Here is a 25,731-nt window from a genome sequence, read left to right on the forward strand (position 1 = left end):
TTGTTCTGAAAATATAAATTAAATGTCTTTAATAGCTGTTATTTTGAAAAGCCTTGAAATGAGTTGGTAAAAAAAGGTTTTTGGTGTATTTTTTTTCCTTAAGGAGCATAAACTTGTAATTAAAGTTATAAAGATTTTAATAAATATACAATAATCTTAATGTCTTATATGATTTATTAAAGAAGTTCGGGTTAATTTTAATGGTGTTCTTTAAAAAAAGTACTCCCCGCCCTAAGCTAAATGAAAGGAAAATAATTCTAAATGCTAAAGGAAAACATATTGCTATACTCTAGGTTCAAATAGTAAAGTTAACGTTCGAAATAGATGTCACCAAAATCGGTTGGTAATTGGCAGAGATGTGATCAGAAATACAGGACTATCTACATTTAGGATATTTGTTATATACACATATGTTATATTCTTTGTTCTGTATATTGACACTATAGTCGATAGTGATTGAAAGGTTTGTTTCCATAATGTTAAGCATTAAAAAATTTATCTATATTTATAGTTTTGAACTTAACAAAGGACCTTGGCCACAAAAAATACTTATACTTACATATGTGCTACTTTAAATTGCTTAATAATACCCCTCATTTACTATTATTGCCTATTATCGTAATATTTAGATTTTGTCTTTACAAAATTTGCATACTTGTAACATTTTCAAATTCATTTCCTCCTTTTTTCGTTGGCAATTTTGCCAATTTAAAATCTGCAATATTAGTTATTAAATATTGTTTTATTGGACCTTAAATTATTATCTGTTATGAGTTGAATGTTTGATGTGCATTGTCAGAGACAAATATTGAAATACATATAAACAATATTTTTAAACATATAGATCAAAACTTTTTGCACCCTTTAGTCTGATCACACTATACTTTAGGCGAAAAATTTCGGTGTTTCATTTTGTCAGCCACTGTATATAAAACATTTCTAGCAGAATGCAAAATATGATTGTAAAGATAAAGTTTGTATATATGTGTGTGTTCCCTGACATCTATTTATACATATTTACATGTACAATTTACATTGTTATTTATATTAATATTTTTGTTTTATCTCTTTGTCGGTATACGTGTGTGTTGTCAAGGTAAAATTCATATAGAACAATTTCATACCTACATTCACAGCTCAACAAATAAGAATGACAATAATAATAGCAGCAGCAACAACAGCAATGTCAACAACCAAACATACCAGCAATACTTTCATAATTATACGTTTATATAGTTAAAAGGGCTAACTTAAAAGTTCTTTAGTTGTAAAAGAAAATTAACATGTTTTTACCGATATTGAAAAGTAAAACCTTTTAGCCCTTAATTACATATGATCCCTTTAAGAAAAATTTATATTTTTTCCCAATGCATCTGATCATTGTTAAATTTCCCAACTACTCTCGTTTGCAAAAATATTTTGCCTTGGCATGAGTAGGAATAAAATGACAACCATAACAAAAAAATAGAGAGAGAAAAAAATTTTAAATGTTGGCACTCATACAAACAACATTTCATTTCATATCATTTGGTTTTTAAAGTCATGTTGTTCTTGTTTGTGGCATGTTTTGGCAACATTATAACCAAGAGACAGACTCTCTTCATACATATACATACAGACAGACAGACAGACAGACAGACAGACACATGAGTACTAACACTTTGATAAATAAACTCGTTTATACCTTTAGAAGGCAGAAAATTGTAAAATGTTTATTGTCACAATAAACATAATGACAATAAGGGATACGGATATAACCACATTTGTACACGTGTGAGTGTATAAGCTGCAGGATATAGCATAGTTTTAATAACACACAAGTTTAAACATTGAAAATTAAAGAAAATGACTATAATCTGTTATGGTTAAAACTTTAACATTTTCACATAAAAAAATATATATAAATTGGAATTTGCTATAATATTACAAGGTTTGTATGCCTTTAACATTTCCCTTAGACGTGTTGTATCTGCTTCATCATACAAAATATTTTTGAATCGGTAGGTTTAAAACTTTTGTTTTCCTGTCAACCAGTTAAAGGAGAAAATCAACCACATGCGTAACAATTTGGTAATTTACACTTAATGAATATAAATTATTTTTAACTCTTAGATCTGCAACAACATTTATAACAATGAAAAGAACAACAACAATACATAAACATTTATAAGGGGCCACTGCTGATATGAGTTTTTACCGAAAATATTTTAGTATTATTGTCGCTAGATTTATTAACTAATGGAAATGTATTAGTTAATAATAGACCAGACTGTAGACTAGTCTAGTCTATAGTCTAGTCTAGTCTATAGTCTAGTCTATAGTCTAGTCTATAGTCTAGTCTATAGTTTAGTCTATAGTCTAGTCTATAGTCTAGTCTATAGTCTAGTCTATAGTCTAGTCTATAGTCTAGTCTATAGTCTAGTCTATAGTCTACTCTATAGTCTACTCTATAGTATAGTCTATAGTCTAGTCTATAGTCTAGTCTATAGTCTAGTCTATAGTCTAGTCTATAGTCTAGTCTATAGTCTAGTCTATAGTCTAGTCTATAGTCTAGTCTATAGTCTAGTCTATAGTCTAGTCTATAGTCTAGTCTATAGTCTAGTCTATAGTCTAGTCTATAGTCTAGTCTATAGTCTAGTCTATAGTCTAGTCTATAGTCTAGTCTATAGTCTAGTCTAGTCTATATATTCTAGTCTATAGTCTAGTCTATAGTCTAGTCTATAGTCTAGTCTATAGTCTAGTCTATAGTCTAGTCTATAGTCTAGTCTATAGTCTAGTCTATAGTCTAGTCTATAGTCTAGTCTATAATCTAGTCTATAGTCTAGTCTATAGTCTAGCCTATAGTCTAGTCTATAGTCTAGTCTATAGTCTAGTCTATAGTCTAGTCTATAGTCTAGCCAATAGTCTAGTCTATAGTCTAGTCTATAGTCAAGTCTATAGTCTAGTATATAGTCTAGTCTATAGTCTAGTCTATAGTCTAGTCTATAGTCTAGTCTAGTCTAGTCTATAGTCTAGTCTATAATCTAGTCTATAGTCTAGTCTATAGTCTAGTCTATAGTCTAGTCTATAGTCTAGTCTATAGTCTAGTATATAATCTAGTCTATAGTCTAGTCTATAGTCTAGTCTATAGTCTAGTCTATAGTCTAGTCTATAGTCTAGTCTATAGTCTAGTCTATAGTCTAGTATATAGTCCAGTCTATAGTCTAGTCTATGGTCTAGTCTATAGTCTAGTCTATAGTCTAGTCTATAGTCTAGTCTATAGTCTAGTCTATAGTCTAGTCTATAGTCTAGTCTATAGTCTAGTCTATAGTCTAGTCTATAGTCTAGTCTATTAATAAATCAATTAACGTATAATATGTACATATGTACATAAATTCATACTCAGTTATTAAGATAAATCCAAGTTCCTTCACCTTTAACCTCCCAGTTTCTTATTCTAAAATAGTTTTATTTTCTAAATATCTTCACCCTCACTTAGAGTCACATGCCAAGAATTCGTCCCTTCTCTTTATACACATTTAGTTTTTCTGTGTTATTGTCAATATCATGATATTTTAAAAATATTAAAAAATTTATATGTCTTTTAAGTTTTTGACTTATTGCAAACGATTATTTATCAACAACAAGTTTTTCTTCAACTTGACTACTCTGAAAAAGAAGAAAAACTGCAAGATGATATTCAAAAACTATTAAATTGGGCTGGCAGCCAAATTTATCTTTTTTGGTTTATAGTATGCATACAGTTCTTACTTTTTTTTAATTTTTTCCCATAACAAAAGAAACTGCAATTCAATTTTCTTATTTTATTTTGATTATAACTTGTGGTTGGTACAATCTTCCTCCACTAACAAGTTCTTAAACATGCTCAAGAGCAAAAAAAAAAATTATTATGAGTGCGAGCACTTTTTCTTTGTGCACTATTGAATAGAGAAATTTTACTACTTTAGTTTTGAAGAGGTCATGGTGATTTTGGGAGCATAAGAAAATAAAACGGAAAATAAAAAGCTTGCTGACATGTTTGATAATACGATGACAAGCGATAAAGTTTTGCACAAACTGTAAAATTTTTTGATTTTTTAAAAATTTTTATGAAAACTAATAATTTTTGTCAACTAAAATTAAGTAGAAAATTTGTATTAAAGTTAAACAATCTTCAAAAATTTACAGCAATTTAGAGATGAATGAAAACAGACATGATGATAATACAGTTTATGAGTAAATCATATTGTAGATTTGCTGGTTTAGCAAATTACTTTTGGTTTCATTTAATAATCGATTAACCCTTTAAGGAAAGAGAGTTAAAAAATATACTTCACAACATTGCAAATCTCTATATTTTGCACATCCATTAGAACCTTTAATTGAATCGTTTCTTTACTTTAGCTCAAGAAGAAATCGGGGTTTTAACGATTGTGTTTGCCGCAAAAAAAAAGGTTAAGGATTGCAGAGTATAAAAAATTCTACTTTTTTCCTTCAGATTATAAAACGTAAAAAACAAAAACAAAACAAAAAAGAAATATCATCAACAATTATAATTAAATAAAAACACTAACGATGAACAATGAATATAAAAAACGTTTTAGAAAGACAGTGAAGTAAACGAAAAAACTGCAGACGACATCCGTCTCTATTTCGTTTAAACAACAACGACGACGACTACAACGGATGAAAAATGTCAACATTAATTTATTTATCATTTGACAAAAGCTAAAACAATCTCAATGAACAAAACACACACACACACAAACCTCAACCAAATGTACCAGGAATAAAACCAAAAAGGATGTGAACAAAACTTTTAAGCATACAAATGCAGAAATTGAATCATTTTGTAAAAAAAGTAAAACAGAAAAACTGAAATAAATAAAATCAAGTAAAAATAATCATACACAAACAGATACAAAGACCAGCACAAAAATACACTAGGAAAACAACTTTAAATATGGAATCAAGCACTTAACGTTGTTGTCAGAAGTTAAACCACGAAATCTGCTGAAAATATATGTGTATGTATTTATGTATGAACGTTAGCAAATCTAAAACCAAATATAAACTTCTTTATATAGACACAAATACAAACTCATATATAATCGTACCACTTACTAACACTAACATACTTTTTGTCAGTAATCCAATGGCTGTATTAGTAAAGACAGCAAATGTAAAATGAAGAAACAATGAAAAAGAAATAAGTAAAATTGTAATTTACAACACCATTTACAAGTAATTTGCAACAAGGAAAGAGAAAACAGAAAAGTAGTTCAGTTCTAATTCAGTTGTAGTTCAGTTCTAGATCAGTTCTAGTTCAGTTCTAGTTCAGTTCTAGTTCAGTTCTAGTTCACTTCTAGTTCAGTTCTAGTTCAGTTCTAGTTCAGTTCTAGTTCAGTTCTAGTTCAGTTCTAGTTCAGTTCTAGTTCAGTTCTAGTTCAGTTCTAGTTCAGTTCTAGTTCAGTTCTAGTTCAGTTCTAGTTCAGTTCTAGTTCAGTTCTAGTTCAGTTCTAGTTCAGTTCTAGTTCAGTTCTAGTTCAGTTCTAGTTCAGTTCTAGTTCCAGTTAGTTCTAGTTCAGTTCTAGTTCAGTTCTAGTTCAGTTCTAGTTCAGTTCTAGTTCAGTTCTAGTTCAGTTCTAGTTCAGTTCTAGTTCAGTTCTAGTTCAGTTCTAGTTCAGTTCTAGTTCAGTTCTAGTTCAGTTCTAGTTCAGTTCTAGTTCAGTTCTAGTTCAGTTCTAGTTCAGTTCTAGTTCAGTTCTAGTTCAGTTCTAGTTCAGTTCTAGTTCAGTTCTAGTTCAGTTCTAGTTCAGTTCTAGTTCAGTTCTAGTTCAGTTCTAGTTCAGTTCTAGTTCAGTTCTAGTTCAGTTCTAGTTCAGTTCTAGTTCAGTTCTAGTTCAGTTCTAGTTCAGTTCTAGTTCAGTTCTAGTTCAGTTCTAGTTCAGTTCTAGTTCAGTTCTAGTTCAGTTCTAGTTCAGTTCTAGTTCAGTTCTAGTTCAGTTCTAGTTCAGTTCTAGTTCAGTTTCTAGTTCAGTTCTAGTTCAGCTCTATTTCAGTTCTATTTCAGTTCTATTTCAGTTCTAGTTCAGTTCTAGTTCAGTTCTAGTTCAGTTCTAGTTCAGTTCTAGTTCAGTTCTAGTTCAGTTCTAGTTCAGTTCTAGTTCAGTTCTAGTTCATATCTAGTTCATATCTAGTTCATATCTAGTTCATATCTAGTTCAGTTCTTGTTCAGTTCTTGTTCTGTTGTCAACGGTGTAATGTGCAAATTTTCTGCACTGCTGTTTCATTCCTATAATGCACAATTTACAGAAGAAAAAAAAAAAAACAACGCACAAATACTTTTAAAACATTTAAATAAATTCATAAGCATGATGCTTTTTGATGTTTTTTACACCAACAAGTATCATAATTTTTAAACTCCACGACTAACGTCAGTGTGTATGGGACTTGTAGTTATGCAGGCATTTTTCAATCCTTAAATAACGTTGAGAAAAATCTGAGATTTCAGATGTTTTTGCAGTCTTTATAAGCATTCTTACGTTCAGAGTACAAAACGTAAGTTAAATAATTTCGGATCTATTAATTAAAAATATCATCTGTGGTATCAATCTAGTGTCTAACAAATATATATGTAAATAGTTTAAAGTTTAGGGTATTGAAAATTCGTTGAAACAGGATGTAGCATTCTTATTTTTTTTCACAGTATTTGCTATTGCAGCCAGCCAACAACAGCAGCTGTCAGCTTATAAATACAAAAAGACTTATGCTAAAATAGCATAGAGCTCAGCAGCACCAAATACTAAGAAAGAGAAACGTATAGATATAACAAAATATAGTGAATATAAAAAGGAATGGGAATATAATAACAAATGTATTGTTATAAAAAACAACATACGATGGAAAAAATTATGCTGATTTTGCAGGACACTTTTTCTTTTATAAAAGTAAAAAATGTATTTAAAAACTGTACCTTTTAAAATAAGTTACAAAAAACATTGTAAAAAGTTATTTGGTCCCATACATACAGGTAGCAGAAAGCGAAGTTATGAATACTTTCGCATGCATAATAAGCAAAATTATTACTATGATGAAGGTTAAAAACTAAAAGCAGACAAAATAATGGAATTCTCTTCTATAATTAAAATTTCTTTATAAACCGTTATGACAATAAATGAAAATGAAAGTTCATAATTTAAAAAAAATCTAGGAAACTTTTTAAGATCCCTTTTACAGTTTTCAAGATTTATAAAATTTGTCTGACTTTATTAATCAAGGAATTTTCTTATTAACAAATTATATAGATATTTAACTTGCTTAATTAATTAATGAATAAATATCATATGTCTAAATGTCCTAAAACTTAATTTAACCTTGTTATCCTGTCTTGTTATTACTAAAAATAAAATCCTTTTCCTTTCCCTATCTTTTTTAACATTTCGACAATGATAAATGTTATTTAAGTCATTAAAATTCGATTTACATAAGTTTTTTTTTTGTTTTAGTTTACGAAAAACTAAACAAATAACAAAAGAATTTATTAAAATTTATTTAAGAAAAAATTTTGCTATAAATTTTCAGGAAATGGTAATAAATTTTAAATGAACGATTTTTCAAAGACTATTATATTATTTCAACGGTTTTAAAGATTTTAAAGAAATTCAAAGACAAAAGAATTTTCAGTAATATTAGTAAAAAAATATAAAAATTTACTTACAGTTCTGGTTCATGCACAAAGGTTATTTTTTCTTTAATCTGCATGGTAATTTATATCTCCACCAGAATCTGAAAATTTAAAAAATTAAAAAAAAATTTTGTAAAAGAAATAAAAAAAATTAATTTTAAAATATTACCTAAAAGTAATATTTTTTAATAATATGCGATTATTTAAAAATACACATAACTTATGACATACATTATGTATGATGTCATTGTTTTGTAATTGTAATTGGTAGAGTCAGGGTGTGTGAGTTGAAATTAAAAGAAAACAAGTAAGAAAGTATAGTCGGGCGTGACCGACCATATGATACCCTACACCAGTTATGAATATTAAATGTGATTTATTTTTCATAATAAAGCATTTATATTCAATATTACCTTTTTCCTATACATTTGAGCAATTTATAGATGAAGAACTAATTTTCTGAAAGAGGCTTTATATGGGGGGCTAGGGGCATATATGGACCAAACCCGATAAAGTTTTGAGAATGTATTTATATTTATATTCTATTTATTTAATATTTATTTGTGCTGAATTTCATTGCGATATTTGTGTTTATAAGTGAATTTTGGGCATTGAAGTAATTTTCTGAAGGGGGCTTTGTATGGGAGCTAGGGTCAAATGAGGCCCGATCTTTATGAGCCAAAAAATTTGGACCTGTACCTTGCACACATGGACAGCCAGCCAGCCAGACGGACGGACATAGCTTAATCGACTCAGAAAACGATTCTTAACTGATTGGTATATTTTAAGGTGGGTATACGACGAAACATCAAACATCAGCACAAACCCAATATACCCTCCGCACTAAAGTGGTGTAGGGTATAAAAAGAAAATCTTATAATTTTAAAATCTGATGTAGAACCATATTAAATCAGATTTTTCATAATTTTTTTCTAATTTTTACTCATCTAAGCTTTCTTTTGAACAAAAACGTCCTTAAATACACAGAGGGAAAAAAGACGTTTTAAAATTATACACGCCTGGTACCAAATTGACAGCAAAGTGTTTATAATTTTTTTAATAACTTCCGTTGTCAAAGTAGACAAAGACACTACGTTAACAAATCAACAAAAAAATAAAAAATGTGTTACCAAAGTGACAGCGTTATGTTGTCAAACAAAACGTTGCGTTGTCGAAATGACAACGATTCGTTGTCAAAATCACAGTGATGCATTACCGAAAGGACACAAAGCGTAATCGAAATGACAACAATGCGTTGTTTCAATGACAACGATGCGTTGTCAAAATAAAAACGGTGGTTGTCAAAATGATAACTGGGTGTTATTTAAATTTGTATACACATCCGTTGTGTAAATGTTAACAAAAGTGGTAAGCTCACTTTTGACAACGGATTGTATCAATTTCGGTACTTTTATGCCGGTTTTTCCCTCTGTGTAGGGGAAAATGAAGTACCAAATACATATTGAAAAATCTTATTCTTGAGTTAAAAAATATTTTTTTTTTAATATATATGTATATCTCTTAAAATTTCCTTATATTTCCTATATGAACATTTCTTCAAATTCCCATAATAATTAATGTTTTTTTCTCAAGTTAAGAAATATAAAAACAAAGACAATAACTTGTTTTTTCTCTTCTTGTCTCGGCATGATAATATGTTCATTTGGTTTTATTTCCTTTAGATGAGTTGAGTTGTGAAAAATAAAACTTTTTTTCTGTTTAATGTAACAAAATTATCCTTTTACATGTGTTCTACAAATGATGTGTTTATGACATAATTATTAAAAACTTTTCGATAAAGTTAATTTATGGAAATATGCACATAATGATAAAACAATAAGAAGTTTTATATTTTTAGCTTTTATCTTGAAAATAGCTAAATAAGGAAAAAAACAGGAAGATGAAGTTAAGTGCTATGAGAAGAGTAATTAATTGGAGTTTTGGCAAGGAAAGTGATTTATTTCTATAGATTAGAATAATGCTGTTTCTGTTAAGCTTTTAAGATATTGAACCTTTAAGCTTTTAAAGCAAACTGTGAAGAAATTTGAAAATATGTAATTAAAACAATTATGCTCTTAAAGAGAACACTTTAAAGTGAGAGCTGGCAAATGTTGTTGTTTTCTTTGTAAAGTTTGTGTAGGGTTTGTGTGTATATTATGTTTGTGTGTCGGGTCAAAGTTTGTTATTCGTTAATATATAATTCAATCTACATCATATAAACATGTCTGCCTTATTTTTTGATAATATTAATTCAAAATATTTTAAAACACGTACACACATGCATATGTATGTATATGTGCCCAGCGTCAGATGGATTTAAAATCTAATTATGCAAATAAATTAGAAACACAAACACAGACAAATGAACCTATATACCATATAGAAAAAATAACAATAGAATTTCACTTATACATACAAAACAAATGTTGTTCTATTAGAACAAATAATATATTTTTCATAAACATTATTATAACCATTTTAGCACAAATGATATTTTAAAGTAAAACCAGACTCATGTGCAAAAAAAAAAACCAACAACTTTTACGTGACTTAAAATTATGACACTTTTAGAAATTAAATTTTCTCTTATGACAGGTAAATGTTAGTAGAAATATTTGGCATAAATAAATTAATTTAGTTTTTTTGCTTAAGTACTTATGTTTATATTAAATATTTTATAAAATATAAATATTTTGATTTAAATTGAATTATTGACCCAGTTTTGAAAAAGTTTATACTTCATATTTTAATAAATAAACCCCATTAAATAAACATTTATTCTATGTTCTTTGGATGGTTTGATTTTAATTAATTAAATTTATTTTATTTAAAAATACAACAAAAACTTTAATTGCTTGTCGCTTTAGTTTCTTTAGCTTTTGCTTGATGGTCGTTGAAATGTAGTTTGTTTTTTAATTCCATAAACTTAAACAAAGAAAATTTATTAACTGGGTCAAAAGCCACTAAAGTTTCATTTATCATTTCGTGTATATAAGAAAAAAATAAAATTTTTACACAAGTTGCTGTATAATAAAAGTTAAAAAAAAAGGATCAAAGAGGTACTGATAAAAAGCTATAAACGGTAATATGGAAGCTTTAAAGTCGCTCAATAGGTTCCATAGGTTACAAATGATAATTTTCAATATCAAAGATATGGCAATTTATAGTGATCATCTCGGAGAATCTTACTAATTTATATCAAAAATGTTTCAAACATGTAAGAATCAATGAAAGTTTCAAACTTTATGTAGTAAAAACCAAATTTGACACATAAGTAGAAAAGGATATACCAGTAAGAACTCTAATTCCCTATAGCATTGGCAAAAGTATAAAAGGAAACCATTGGCTTTCTTTCATTTCACCGAAAGAACAAACGTGTAAAAAAAGTTACAAATTTGTAGAATTGAAGTACGACAAACTCGTGAAGAAACCCCCACTCCTCCCTCCTTCACATGTATAGTAAAATTAAAATGAATAAAAGAAAAGCGGCAAAATAAAACATTTAAAAGGAATAAAATGAAGCAAAGAAAGCACCACAGATAAGATGTCGGTGAAAAAGAAACACAAGACAAATGACAATAAAACTGCAAGCAATTTATTTGATGTAAAACGCAAACTACTCCATGCAATTGACATACAAACTGCAGCCACCTACTACATACAACGTAAAAATAGCAGGAGTAAAAGAAATGCACTGCTCCTTCAACTGAACTTCTACTGCAACTGGAACTTTAAAATAATTTAATCTTTTTCTAGCTGCTAGTCATTGAGTCATACTAGATAATTATAACTTAGGGAGAATCAAATTATAGAATTCAGTTGCTAACAGTATTATTTTACCCTATAGTTTTAGAACCACCCTCATGTTTCTGCAATCTGGCTTTTTAGGCATCCTTCCCTCCCTCTAAATATCAAATTAAGTAAAAATACTTGAAACATGATGTTGCATGCAACAAACTGACAACGGCAGTAGAATAAAATCATTAAGAAAATTAAAATGAACCCCTTAAAAAAATTGCATTCTTTAGTTGATGCTAAAAGTTTTATGTTGTTTTACGATTTAAAATGATTTCACCAAAAAAAACTGAAAAAAAAACATTTTTATTAAGTTTCTTTGTTTTTTAGGTTAAATGTATCTGTTAGTGTAAACGTATACGTAACAATGTATTGAATAGTTGCACACACATACACATAAAAAAACATTTACATTTAAAGCATCCTTTTACATTTTACTTAAGTTACTTTACTTTTAGTAATATTATGTAGTATAAGTTTATAAAAAATGTATGATGTTACGTAGAAAATGTTGTCAACAAAACGCACTAGAATGAATAAATGTAAGAGAAGTAACGCAAAAAGTATGTAGAAGAAAAGACAGGATGTTTTTAAGTAGCAAATGACAATTTCATGTTTCCTTCAAGGATATTTGAGAGAATTTCACACACAAATGTTTTAACTCACAGAAACATATATTGAAAATAAAATCATATTTTGCAACACTTTCAACTAAAAGACATCTGACGGTTGTTATTTATAAGGTGCTTCAACATTTCTTCTTCGACAAAGATTACATCAGTATTTTAAGTTGTAAATTTACACTATTTATGCCGAATGAAATAGAAATATTTTTCAAGGAATAAAAATATTATAAATTTTAAATTGTAATACTTAGAAACTATATCGCCTATGGATATGACTTTATACTCGAGGCTAAAGATTCAGACTACAGAATAAATTATATTTTACACTATTGGCTAATCTATAGTCTGGACTATAGACAGATCTATAGTCTGGACTATAGACAGATCTATAGTCTGGACTATAGACAGATCTATAGTCTGGACTATAGACAGATCTATAGTCTGGACTATAGACAGATCTATAGTCTGGACTATAGATAGATCTATAGTCAGGACTATAGACAGATCTATAGTCCAGACTATAGATTGATCTATAGTCCAGACTATAGATTGATCTATAGTTAAGACTATAAACTGATTTATAGTCCAGACTGTAGACAGATTTATAGTCCAGACTGTAGACTGATTTATAGTCCAGATTGTAGACTGATTTATAGTCCAGACTATAGACTGATCTACATTCCAGACTATAGACTGATCTTTAGTCCAGACTATAGACTGATCTGTGGCCCAGACTATAGACTGATCTATAGTCTAGACTATAGACTGATCTATAGTCCAGACTATAGACTGATCTATAGTCCAGACTATAGACTGATCTATGGTCCAGACTATAGACTGATCTATAGTCCAGACTATAGACTGATCTATAGTCCAGACTATAGACTGATCTATAGTCCAGACTATAGACTGATCTATAGTCTGGACTATAGACTATAGACTCATCTATAGTTTGGACATAACTGCTATAAAACTTATAAAGTTTTTCTATTAACATATTTGACAACATATTTAAAGAATTTTCCAATCGTCAAGGAAATGTTACTCTTGTTTCTACCACAATCTTTGCTACATTTTATTCCAACACATCTCTCACGTATGTATTTTTTATTTATTAAAAAAATTTCACCTTCTAAAATGATTTTCTGTGTTTTTACAGAAAGATTTTTTCTTTTTTTCTTTTGCCAAGCGCCAACTACAAAAAATTACTGCGGCATTTGAAAAAATCTACCGTTTTCTTCGCGTTGTAGCAAGGAAGTTGCCACCGCTGCTACAACTAAATAGAAAAAAGAATACAGTTTCAGTTCTTCTTTCAACAAGACCGGAACCACATAAAAAAGGAAACATGTAAAGAAAAATTGCTACTGGAAAAAATAAAAACCTGAAGCCGAGCAATTTGTTTGCAAACAACACAAAGATCTAACTGCAACAGCAATAACAAATGCAAAAAAAAATTGTTTCATATCTGAATAAATGGATAAAAATTGTAAAGCAAATACCACAAATAGTATGGCAGCAACCACGTAAAGAAAACTCAATGTTAAAAAAAATATAAAATTAGTTTTGCTTTGTGAGATGTTGATAAAAAAAATGTTTAAAGTCAGTTTCCTTGTGAAATGTTAGAAAACTAAGATAATAGGTTGAAGGTTAAGAAGAAATGCATACAATTTAAATTAAAATCTAAGAGAAAGTTTTTAGATTTTTTTAGAATAAAAGTATATAAATGTATGTTTAAATAAATTAAATGCGAAGAAAAAGGTCAAGGGCGAAATGTGTTTTAACATGTTAATTTCTTAAATGATCATCTTTAATTTGTATAATATATAACAAGAAAATTTTGCGACCAAAGTTCCATCGCACATTTTTATATGTACAACTTTATTATTAAAGCTTTCTAATGAAAAGTGTGCGAACTTTGGAACTAAAGCATTCTATAAAAAACTTTACATTTAAATCTTTCTATAGAAAAGCTTGTCTATGATTAAAGTTTTCTATTTGAAAAGTTTGTGATTAAAGTTTTCTATAAAAAAGTTTGCGATGGAAATTTTCTTAAGAAAGTCTGCGATAAAAGCCTTCTATAGAAAAGTTTGCGATGAAAGTTTTCTATATAAAAAAGTTTGTGATAAAAGTTTTCTATATAAAAAAGTTTGCGATGAAAATTTTCTATATAGAAAAGTTTGCGATGTAAGTTTTCTATATAGAAAAATTTGCGATGTAAGTTTTCTATATAGAAAAGTTTGCGATGTAAGTTTTCTATATAGAAAAGTTTGCGATGTATGTTTTCTATATAGAAAAGTTTGCGATGTACGTTTTCTATATAGAAAAATTTGCGATGTAAGTTTTCTATATAGAAAAATTTTCGATGTAAGTTTTCTATATAGAAAAATTTTCGATGTAAGTTTTCTATATAGAAAAATTTTCGATGTAAGAAAAGTTTGCGATGTAAGTTTTTTATATAGAAAAGTTTGCGATGTAAGTTTTCTATATAGAAAAGTTTGCGATGTAAGTTTTCTATATGGAAAAGTTTGCGATGAAAGTTTTCTATATAGAAAAGTTTACGATGAAAGTTTTCTATATAGAAAAGTTTACGATGAAAGTTTTCTATATAGAAAAGTTTGCGATGAAAGTTTTCTATATAGAAAAGTTTGCGATGAAAGTTTTCTATATAGAAAAGTTTGTGATAAAAGTTTTCTATATAGAAAAGTTTACGATAAAAGTTTTCTATAAAAATGTTTGCGATAAAAGTTTTCTATAGAAACGTTTGCGATAAAAGTTTTCTATACAAAAGTTTGCGTAAAATGTTTTCTATAGAAAAGTTTGCGTAAAGTGTTTTTCTATAGAAAAGTTTGCGATGAAAATTTTCTATAGATAAGTTTTCTACACACATTTGTGGTAAAATATATTTCTCAATAATCTTGAATAGAGGATTCTTAAACCAATGTGTTTCTTAAAGTATAAATTTAATTTATCTGTCCTTTCTAGCAGAAAAAAAAGGACACAGTACCCAAACTAATAATTTCAAATCAAAAACTCATCTGTCTTTTATTTAAAGTAAAACCAATATTTTTCTTATATACTTATTTATGCAAACATAAAACCCAAATTTCCATATTCTTGAATTAATTTCAAAATTTCAAACATAAGTAATTTAATTAAAAGAGAAAAACAAAATTTCGCTTTGAACAACTGACGTCTGCGGAGGCCTTTAACCTTATAGAAATATGTTTGTTGGTTTGTATTTATAAAATCATTGAATTATATTTAAAATTTATTGCCTTTTCATCAGCCAGTATCTTTTAACAGCAAAGACGTCTTAACAGCTAATCTAATGAAATAAAATAAAATTTATTTCAATATAAAATGGTTACTTTGATTTGTCTTCTGGTTAAAAAAGATACATTTTCCCTAAGACACTTAAGCGTGCAGCCAGTAGGTGGTGGTGAGAAGCAGAAAGGAAGGAAATATGCAAAAGATTTTATTACATTTAATAAAAAGCCACCATCTTTTTCATTTATTACCCGCAAATGAGCATTTAATTTATATTTGAATTTGTTTTTCTTAACACAGACAGACTCATCACAAACAACACATCGTTTGGGCAGCAAAAGCGGGAGCAGTAGGAAAAGGAAACGAAAAAGATAAAAACTGTTTACTAACCAATAACTTTTTTGTGGGTATAAGTGAGTACTTCTTGTGCGTGTGTCTGTGAGAGTATTGTTTTTAATGTGGTTGTAAATAAAATACCAAAAATATTCTTAACTCGTTAAAAAATTATTTGATGATTTTGATTGCCAGCTACAGTAGGCAGATTTGTTTTATCATCTTAAACAATTATTTAGTTTCAAATAAAAATTGGTTTATTGTGTAGAGTATTCACCAAATTCGTTAACTATATCACCTCCCATCTTCTGTTATTTACTTAAAATGTAACAATTGTATAGACTTTTAGCAGAAACCACAATATTTGTGTTTATACTTTGAAAAATATTTATTTTTAGTTTTCATTTCTGTATTTAATTCTCTGTTGGTATTTACTTTATGGTTGGTCTATTGAAATTTCCATCTTATTCTTCAATAAATGAAAACTTTGGCTGCTGTTGATTTTATTTTTATTTTCCAGGCCTTTTGTTTGTATTTATTACAATTTGAAGATTATTTCTTGTTTTGTGTATTTCAAAAACTACATTTGAATTTCAAATTTTATTTAACGCGTGCCGCGCTCGCCGTCCGTCATTATTTATATTTTTGACTAGTATAGCAAACAGTAGAAATAATGGCGTCAACTAAGGTAGTAGGAGGCCTTTGGGTTTTTGATTAAATCTTGTTAAAATGTAATTAAATGGAAATTTTCTTTAGGAAATTCGTTGGTCTCTAAAGAATTATGCGAACTGTTCTAAAGAAAATTATTCACGGTAGCTGTCATTTTATGAAATTAATGAAATTGAAAACAATTGAAGAAAATATGAATAAATAAGTGGAAAATGGTAATTAAGTGAATTGATGATATGTCAGTTGCAAAAGATTTTCATATAAATATTAAAACAAAATATTTATATTAAAAGTTTAGTTCTATTGTAAAAATATATCTTATAGTGAATTTGTAAATAATTTTTAACAATTTTCAGCGAAAAACCTTTAATTGTGAATTTTTTATTCTAAAACTATAGTCCGTACTATAATTGGATTTACAGTGCAGACTGATCTTTAGTCCTAACTATAGACTGATCTTAAGTCCAGACTATAGACTGATCTATAGTCCAGACCATAGACTGATCTATATTATAAACTATAGACTGATACAGACGATAGAATGATTTATAGTCCAGACTGTATACTGATCTGTAGTCCAGACTGTAGACTGATCTACAGTTCAGACTATAGACTGATCTATAGTCCACACTATAGGCCAGACTGTAGACTAATCCATATTTTAGACTATAGACTGATCTATAGTCCAAACTATAGACTGATCTACAGTCCAGACTATAGACTGATCTATAGTCCAGACTATAGACTGATCTATAGTCCAGACTATAGACTGATCCAGACTATAGACTGCTCTATAGTCCAAACTATAGACTGCTCTATAGTCCAAACTATAGACTGCCATATAGTCCAAACTATAGACTGCTCTATAGTCCAAACTATATACTGATCTATAGTCCAGGCTATAGACTACTCTATATTCCAGACTATAGACTGTTCTATAGTCCAGACTATAGACTAATCTATAGTCCAGACTATAGACTGCTCTATAGTCCAGACTATAGAATGATCTACAGTCCAGACTATAGCCTGCTCTATAGTCCAGACTATAGACTGATCTATAGTCCAGGCTAAAGACTGATATATAGTCTAGGATATAGACTAATCTATAGTCCAGGATATAGTCCAAACTATATACTGCTCTATAGTCCATCTATAGACTGCTCTATAGTCCTAAGTATAGACTGATCTATAGTCCAGACTATAGACTGATCTACAGTCCTGACTATAGCCTTCTCTATAGTCCAGACTAAAGCCTGATCTATAGTCTAGGATATAGACTTATCTATATTTCAGACTATAGAATAATCTATAGTCCAGACTATAGACTGCTCTATAGTCCAGACTATAAACTGATCTATAGTCCAGGCTAAAGACTGATCTATAGTCCAGACTATAGCCTGCTCTATAGTCCAGACTATAGACTGATCTATAGTCCAGGATAAAGACTGATCTATAGTCTAGGATATAGACTAATCTATAGTCCTGACTATAGACTCATCTATAGCCCAGACTATAGACTCATCTATAGTCCAGAATATAGACTGATCTACAGTTCGGACTATCTACTATCTGGTATATATTTATATGGATCTATGTTCCAAACTTTTCTCTTACTCCATTTTAATGAAAAAATTGGTTCTTGTTGATCGAGATTTTTCCTGAAAGTCTAAATTTTTAGTGAAAACACTTCTGTTTTTTACAGGAAACTTTAAATCAAATATTTTAATACATTTTCTGCAAATTTTATATATATATATTTGTTCAGACATTTTCGTATTGATTATTTCTGTTTATTAAGCAATTCATCATATATTCTACATGCCAAAGTTGATAGACAAAAAACTGTGGAAAAATTTAATTTAAAATCGGTAGTACAGAAATATCAATGGATAAGTAACATGCCAAGGTTATAAAGAAAATTTTATATAGAAAAGTCTATTCTTCAGCTAACAAACTCGTTATTTTTAACTTGTTTTAGAGAAATATTTTAAAACTTTTTGGATTTTATTAGATTGGTTTCTCTAAATAATGACACCTTCTACAGTTTTTTTAATAATGTACTTTTCTCTAAAGGAAATCTTGTAAATATCAAACAATTTATTAACCAGTATAGTAACAAAGTATAGAGTATCAGCTGTTAGTAGTTTGCATCTACTTTTTAGTCATTATGCTGAAAGTTTTAGTTTAGTTTCATAAATAAATATACACAAAAAAATATGCATTTTTGCATATTTTAAAGGCAATAAGCCAAAAAACTTTAAAAATATATACAATACTGCTGCAGTTTATTTTAATGCAACCTCAGCATATTCGTTGTACATGTGTTGTGTAAAACCAACACCAACATCGTCATCATCATCACCACCACCAACATCATCAAAACATCAGTGTCATCAACGTTGTCATCATGGTGTTGTTAAAATATGATTGATGATATATGTATTCATTCATAGTCATGGAAAATTATTATAAAAAAAATGTGAAGTAAAATTTTGCATAATTTTTAATTTAAAGTTTACCTTTTTTTGCAAAGTATTAAAGAGTATAAAATGTAAGTTTCATAAAAATATATAATTTAATTTTTAAGTTTTCAAACTAAAGGACATGTTCTTTAAAAAAATGTCAATGTATTTTCTATTGGATTTCTTATTTTTTTCTATTGTTTTGTTGTCTTCAACTGAATGGTTTGTTGTTTATTGTATTTTGTGGTTCAAAAGAACAAATGCAAGACAGTAATTTCCGTTTCCTTTTTATCTTGCAATATTAAGCTGCATTGCAATTTTTCTTATTTTTAAGCAACAGCTTATTTGTCATAAAGCTTAAGTCCAGAAATTATATTCTAAACAAAATTTTACTTTTTTTGGAATTTAACAAATTTATATTTAAATATTCTACTGGTCCAATTAACTTTTTTTCATACATAAATTGCTATAAATATACAAATTTGTTTAATCCAAACAATTACTTAAATTTGTTTTTATCTCTAGCTATTAAATCTAAATTTATATTTGTTGACCAACAACAATAATAATATTAAAACAACTAAATTTTTCTAACAAATTTGTTCATGAATAAAAACAATAAAAATGTATTTTTTTACACAGAAAAAAAGGAGAAAAATACTGCAAAATAAAAAATAGAAACATATAAAAGATAATCTGTATTGTAATTTCCGTAAACGGAAATAAAAAATTTCAAGCTAAACAGCGAAAATAATATAATAAAATAGATAAATAAAAATGATATTGTCGCTATAAACCTAAAAAAGGTTTGGCTATTTTTGTTATAAAATAAAATTAAAAGAATTTTATTGAAAAAAAAAAAAACAACAAAAATTACAAATAAACAAATTCAATTACCCAATAAGAATTTTATTATTTAAATTAACTACTATTAAAAGTTTCTTATAAAATATATTAAATTCTTAAAATATTTACTATTCCCTTTATATAACCTTCTTCTTTATATGTAAAATCTCATAAAACCCTTTTATGTTTAATTTAAGCAAAAAAAAACCTAATTACACATCAAGTGTAATTGAGTGTTTTAATTAACAAAATCTTGATAACTCAAACTCCGGACAAAAATTCCCTTTTACCACACCCACCCAAACATATTTAAATATTTTCAATTATAAATATTTGTATATTTTAAACTGTCTATTTGTATTGTATGTGTATAAACTTTGTGTGTTTAAACTTTTTGAAATTGTTAAATGTTTGTGGTTTTGTATGCTTTTGAGATTAACGAGTTGTAGGCATTTAATTTTTATCGTTTTTTTATGAAATAAAACCAAACCCAACAAAATCACACAAATTGTTGGGATATATGACATTTTTGTTTTTAGATTTATTCAATTACACAGAAGAAAAAAATATATACATATGTATTCAATATTAATTTGTTTGAAGTTGTTGGTTTTATATTTTCGAAAATTTATTAACAATCTTATGAAATTTTATTAAACTATTATTGCATTAAAAACTGCTACCATTTAAGTACGTATGAGTATTATTATAGACAGGATATATAATATATGTTACTCATACGTAGTTGTGTTCGTTCTAATACGAATTTCTAATCATATTATGTAATGTTTTCATTTAAATTCATTTCATTATAACAAATTAAAAAAATTAACATAATAAATAAATGTTTTTCATATTCAATTTGTTATTTTCATATTGTAAATGATTTATTTAAATATTAAATTCTAAAAAAAAACAATTAAATAATAATGACTATTATTAAAATATTATCATTAAAAATAACAGATTTTTACAATAACAAACCACAAAATAATGATAATAAAGGTAATAATTACTGTAATACAATGATAAGACAATCAAATAAGACAAAAACTATATAGTGCTGCAGTTCAGTTCTGTTCTAGTTCAGTTCTAGTTCAGTTCTAGTTCAGTTCTAGTTCAGTTCTAGTTCAGTTCTAGTTCAGTTCTAATTCAGTTCTAGTTCAGTTCTAGTTCAGTTCTAGTTCAGTTCTAGTTCAGTTCTAGTTCAGTTCTAGTTCAGTTCTAGTTCAGTTCTAGTTCAGTTCTAGTTCAGTTCTAGTTCAGTTCTAGTTCAGTTCTAGTTCAGTTCTAGTTCAGTTCTAGTTCAGTTCTAGTTCAGTTCTAGTTCAGTTCTAGTTCAGTTCTAGTTCAGTTCTAGTTCAGTTCTAGTTCAGTTCTAGTTCAGTTCTAGTTCAGTTCTAGTTCAGTTCTAGTTCAGTTCTAGTTCAGTTCTAGTTCAGTTCTAGTTCAGTTCTAGTTCAGTTCTAGTTCAGTTCTAGTTCAGTTCTAGTTCAGTTCTAGTTCAGTTCTAGTTCAGTTCTAGTTCAGTTCTAGTTCAGTTCTAGTTCAGTTCTAGTTCAGTTCTAGTTCAGTTCTAGTTCAGTTCTAGTTCAGTTCTAGTTCAGTTCTAGTTCAGTAGTCAGTACTCTAGTTCAGCTCTAGTTCAGTTCTAGTTCAGTTCTAGTTCAGTTCTAGTTCAGTTCTAGTTCAGTTCTAATTCAGTTCTAGTTCAGTTCTAGTTCAGTTCTAGTTCTGTTCTAGTTCAGAGAATTTAATAACATTAATTTAATGAAATTGTGAAAAATGCTAAATAATTATCGATGTATGTAATGTTTTTTTATTTAATAAATATATTTAAATTACCTTTTAATTAATAATACAGCATAATAATGAAGTAATTACACAATAAGAAAATCATTTACAATCATTATTAGAATTAATTAAAATTATTTGAATTATTTTCAATACAAAAAGGGAGGTGTTTTGGAAAAAACTTAAAAAATTGTGAAGGGTGTGGTGTGTAGGTCATAATTAAAACTGTTTCATATCTTTATAAAAATAAGCATAAATTAGTTTTTATAATTATTGCACTATTTTATTTTCAAATAAACAACCGTTTCCAAATTTTAATTAAAACTGTAATAACAAAGGCTAAATTTGCATAATAACAAAAAGTAATAACATTTGTTTTAATCATAAAATCTTTAATTATTTGCTTATCGCATTAAAATTACTTAAAAATAGTAAAACAAAAACACTAAATAAATCTAAAGAAATCTCAAACACCAAAAGCAAACAACAACAATAGAAAAACATTAAAACTAACACTTCGTTTATCTGGTTCACCCTCTAATAAAAAAAATTCCTAACAAACCTAATCTTGTTTTAACACGCCATTATATGTATGTATTTGTATTACATAAATATACTGCATACCACAGGCACTATCAAGAAATCACAATAAAAAAATTTCCGAAGTCAAAAACTGCTTAAAAACAACTTCTTGTTCAGCAATTCTCTTTCTTTTCGGTTTGTATTTTATGGCAAATCTGTGTAATTTTATTTTATGACTTCTTCCCTTTTTCCCCGCCATCCAACAATGGGGTGTGTTTTTAGTTTTATTACCAGGGGCGGTGAGGTCAATTTGTTCAGTAAATGTCTGTTGTGTGTAATTTACTTTATTACTATTCAAAAATTATGCCTATAACAATTATTAATAATACAAAACCTATAAAATCAACACCATTATATTTATATTTCATTTTTCGTTTTTGTTTAGTTTGCTTTGTTTATTTCTTTTATGTATAATCAATAACTAAAGGTCTAAGTAATTGTGGATACATGTGTGAAGGTGTTTATAATTGTGGCAATAGTTTGCCATAATATTGTTATATATTATGGAATAATTTATTATTACGAGGGTGATTCGAAAATTGAATTGAAAGAATTAATTTAAAAATTAAGAATAAAATCTATAATTTGTGGGTTATATCATTTTTTTCTAATTTAGCAACACTTTAAAAAGTCTTTCAATTTAACTAATGAGAAATGTTAATAAGAAAATGTCTTTAGAATTTGAAAGATTCAATTAAAAAATATGTTAACATTTTTTTGTCATACATCTCCTCCAGAAATCCTTTATTAATAATAACGAGGCAGACTTGTAAATATGTATGTTTTATGCATCATAGTTTGTGTGCTTATTAAACAAGTTTATTTTTTTAATTTACAAAAAGTCCTAATGAAAGAAAAATATAAAATGTAGTTAATAGTCGAATTGCAAGAGCAGTTCACAAAAATTTGGAACTCATAACCATAACTGAACTAGAACTGGAACTGCACTGGAACTGAACTGGAACTGAACTGGAACTGAACTGGAACTGAACTGGAACTGAACTGGAACTGAACTGGAACTGAACTGGAACTGAACTGGAACTGAACTGGAACTGAACTGGAACTGAACTGGAACTGAACTGGAACTGAACTGGAACTGAACTGGAACTGAACTGGAACTGAACTGGAACTGAACTGGAACTGAACTGGAACTGAACTGGAACTGAACTGGAACTGAACTGGAACTGAACTGGAACTGAACTGGAACTGAACTGGAACTGAACTGGAACTGAACTGGAACTGAACTAGAACTGAACTAGAACTGAACTAGAACTGAACTGAGAACTGAACTAGGAAGCTGAACTAGAAGTGAAACTAGAAGTGAACTAGAAGTGAACTAGAAGTGAACTAGAAGTGAACTAGAAGTGAACTAGAAGTGAACTAGAAGTGAACTAGAAGTGAACTAGAAGTGAACTAGAAGTGAAACTAGAAGTGAACTAGAAGTGAACTAGAAGTGAACTAGAACTGAACTAGAACTGACTAGAACTGAACTAGAACTGAACTAGAACTGAACTAGAAACTGAACTAGAACTGAACTAGAACTGAACTAGAACTGAACTAGAACTGAACTAGAAACTGAACTAGAACTGAAACTAGAACTGAACTAGAACTGAACTAGAAACTGAACTAGAACTGAACTAGAACTGAACTAGAACTGAACTAGAACTGAACTAGAACTGAACTAGAACTGAACTAGAACTGAACTAGAACTGAACTAGAACTGAACTAGAACTGAACTAGAACTGAACTAGAACTGAACTAGAACTGAACTGAACTAGAACTGAACTAGAACTGAACTAGAACTGAACTAGAACTGAACTAGAACTGAACTAGAACTGAAACTAGAACTGAACTAGAACTGAACTAGAACTGAACTAGAACTGAACTAGAACTGAACTAGAACTGAACTAGAACTGAACTAGAACTGAACTAGAACTGAACTAGAAACTGAACTAGAACTGAACTAGAACTGAACTAGAACTGAACTAGAACGGAACTAGAACTGAACTAGAACGAACTAGAACTGAACTAGAACTGAACTAGAACTGAACTAGAACTGAACTAGAACTGAACTAGAACTGAACTAGAACTGAACTAGAACTGAACTAGAACTGAAACTAGAACTGAACTAGAACTGAACTAGACTGACTAGAACTGAACTAGAACTGAACTAGACTGAACTAGAACTGAACTAGAACTGAACTAGAACTGAACTAGAACTGAACTAGAACTGAACTAGAACTGAACTAGAACTGAACTAGAACTGAACTAGAACTGAACTAGAACTGACTAAACTGAACTAGAACTGAACTAGAACTGAACTAGAACTGAACTAACGAACTAGAACTGAACTAGAACTGAACTAGAACTGACTAGAACTGAACTAGAACTGAACTAGAACTGAACTAAACTGAACTAGAACTGAACTAGAACTGAACTAGAACTGAACTAGAACTGAACTAGAACTGAACTAGAACTGAACTAGAACTGAACTAGAACTGAACTAGAACTGAACTAGAACTGAACTAGAACTGAACTAAACTGAACTAGAACTGAACTAGAACTGAACTAGAACTGAACTAGAACTGAACTAGAACTGAACTAGAACTGAACTAGAACTGAACTAGAACTGAACTAGAACTGAACTAGAACTGAACTAGAACTGAACTAGAACTGAACTAGAACTGAACTAGAACTGAACTAGAACTGAACTAGAACTGAACTAGAACTGAACTAGAACTGAACTAGAACTGAACTAGAACTGAACTAGAACTGAACTAGAACTGAACTAGAACTGAACTAGAACTGAACTAGAACTGAACTAGAACTGAACTAGAACTGAACTAGAACTGAACTAGAACTGAACTAGAACTGAACTAGAACTGAACTAGAACTGAACTAGAACTGAACTAGAACTGAACTAGAACTGAACTAGAACTGAACTAGAACTGAACTAGAACTGAACTAGAACTGAACTAGAACTGAACTAGAACTGAACTAGAACTGAACTAGAACTGAACTAGAACTGAACTAGAACTGAACTAGAACTGAACTAGAACTGAACTAGAACTGAACTAGAACTGAACTAGAACTGAACTAGAACTGAACTAGAACTGAACTAGAACTGAACTAGAACTGAACTAGAACTGAACTAGAACTGAACTAGAACTGAACTAGAACTGAACTAGAACTGAACTAGAACTGAACTAGAACTAGAACTGAACTAGAACTGAACTATGTAAATAGTATACTCAACTTTGTTTGGAAATATTATTATGTTGCATTTTAAGTGTATACATATATAAATATGTACATATGTATGTATGTGTATATTACAACATACATACATACATTGTACTTTAACCAACTACGCATAAATAGTTAATGAACATGCCATTAGCTGCAAGCAGTCTTGAGCTTTATTTCTGCTTAACAATACAAAAAAATACATAAAGTTTTTGTTATAATTTTCTTCATAGAAATGTTGATTGCTAACCACATGCATAACTAAAGGGTGTTCGAAAAATGTATGAAAACTTTTGAATTGCTACAAAGTAGTAACGGAATCTGAGCTCGAAATAAACTTTTTACTTTATTAGTCGTTAATATCAATCAAAAAAGTTAATCTTAGGAACGATGTATGGGTCTGGCTGGAGAATTCTGTTAAAGGGAACCGTAGCACCCAAGAAAT

At 28.8% G+C, this 25,731-nt stretch overlaps 1 long non-coding RNA gene across 1 annotated transcript in view; it reads right to left on the reverse strand.

Moving 5' to 3' along the window:
• Positions 1-25,731, reverse strand: part of LOC119605969 — an 80,041-nt gene that overhangs the window by 28,984 nt on the left and 25,326 nt on the right. The window contains exon 2 of the long non-coding RNA XR_005231619.1: positions 7,700-7,767. This is a non-coding gene — a long non-coding RNA (uncharacterized LOC119605969). The remainder of the gene's footprint in view (positions 1-7,699; positions 7,768-25,731) is intronic.

The sequence above is a fragment of the Lucilia sericata genome, unplaced genomic scaffold (genome assembly GCF_015586225.1).
Source record: "Lucilia sericata isolate MDLA Ls3-8-SP2 unplaced genomic scaffold, ASM1558622v1 Contig000542F_arrow, whole genome shotgun sequence".
Taxonomy (NCBI): Eukaryota; Metazoa; Arthropoda; class Insecta; order Diptera; family Calliphoridae; genus Lucilia; species Lucilia sericata.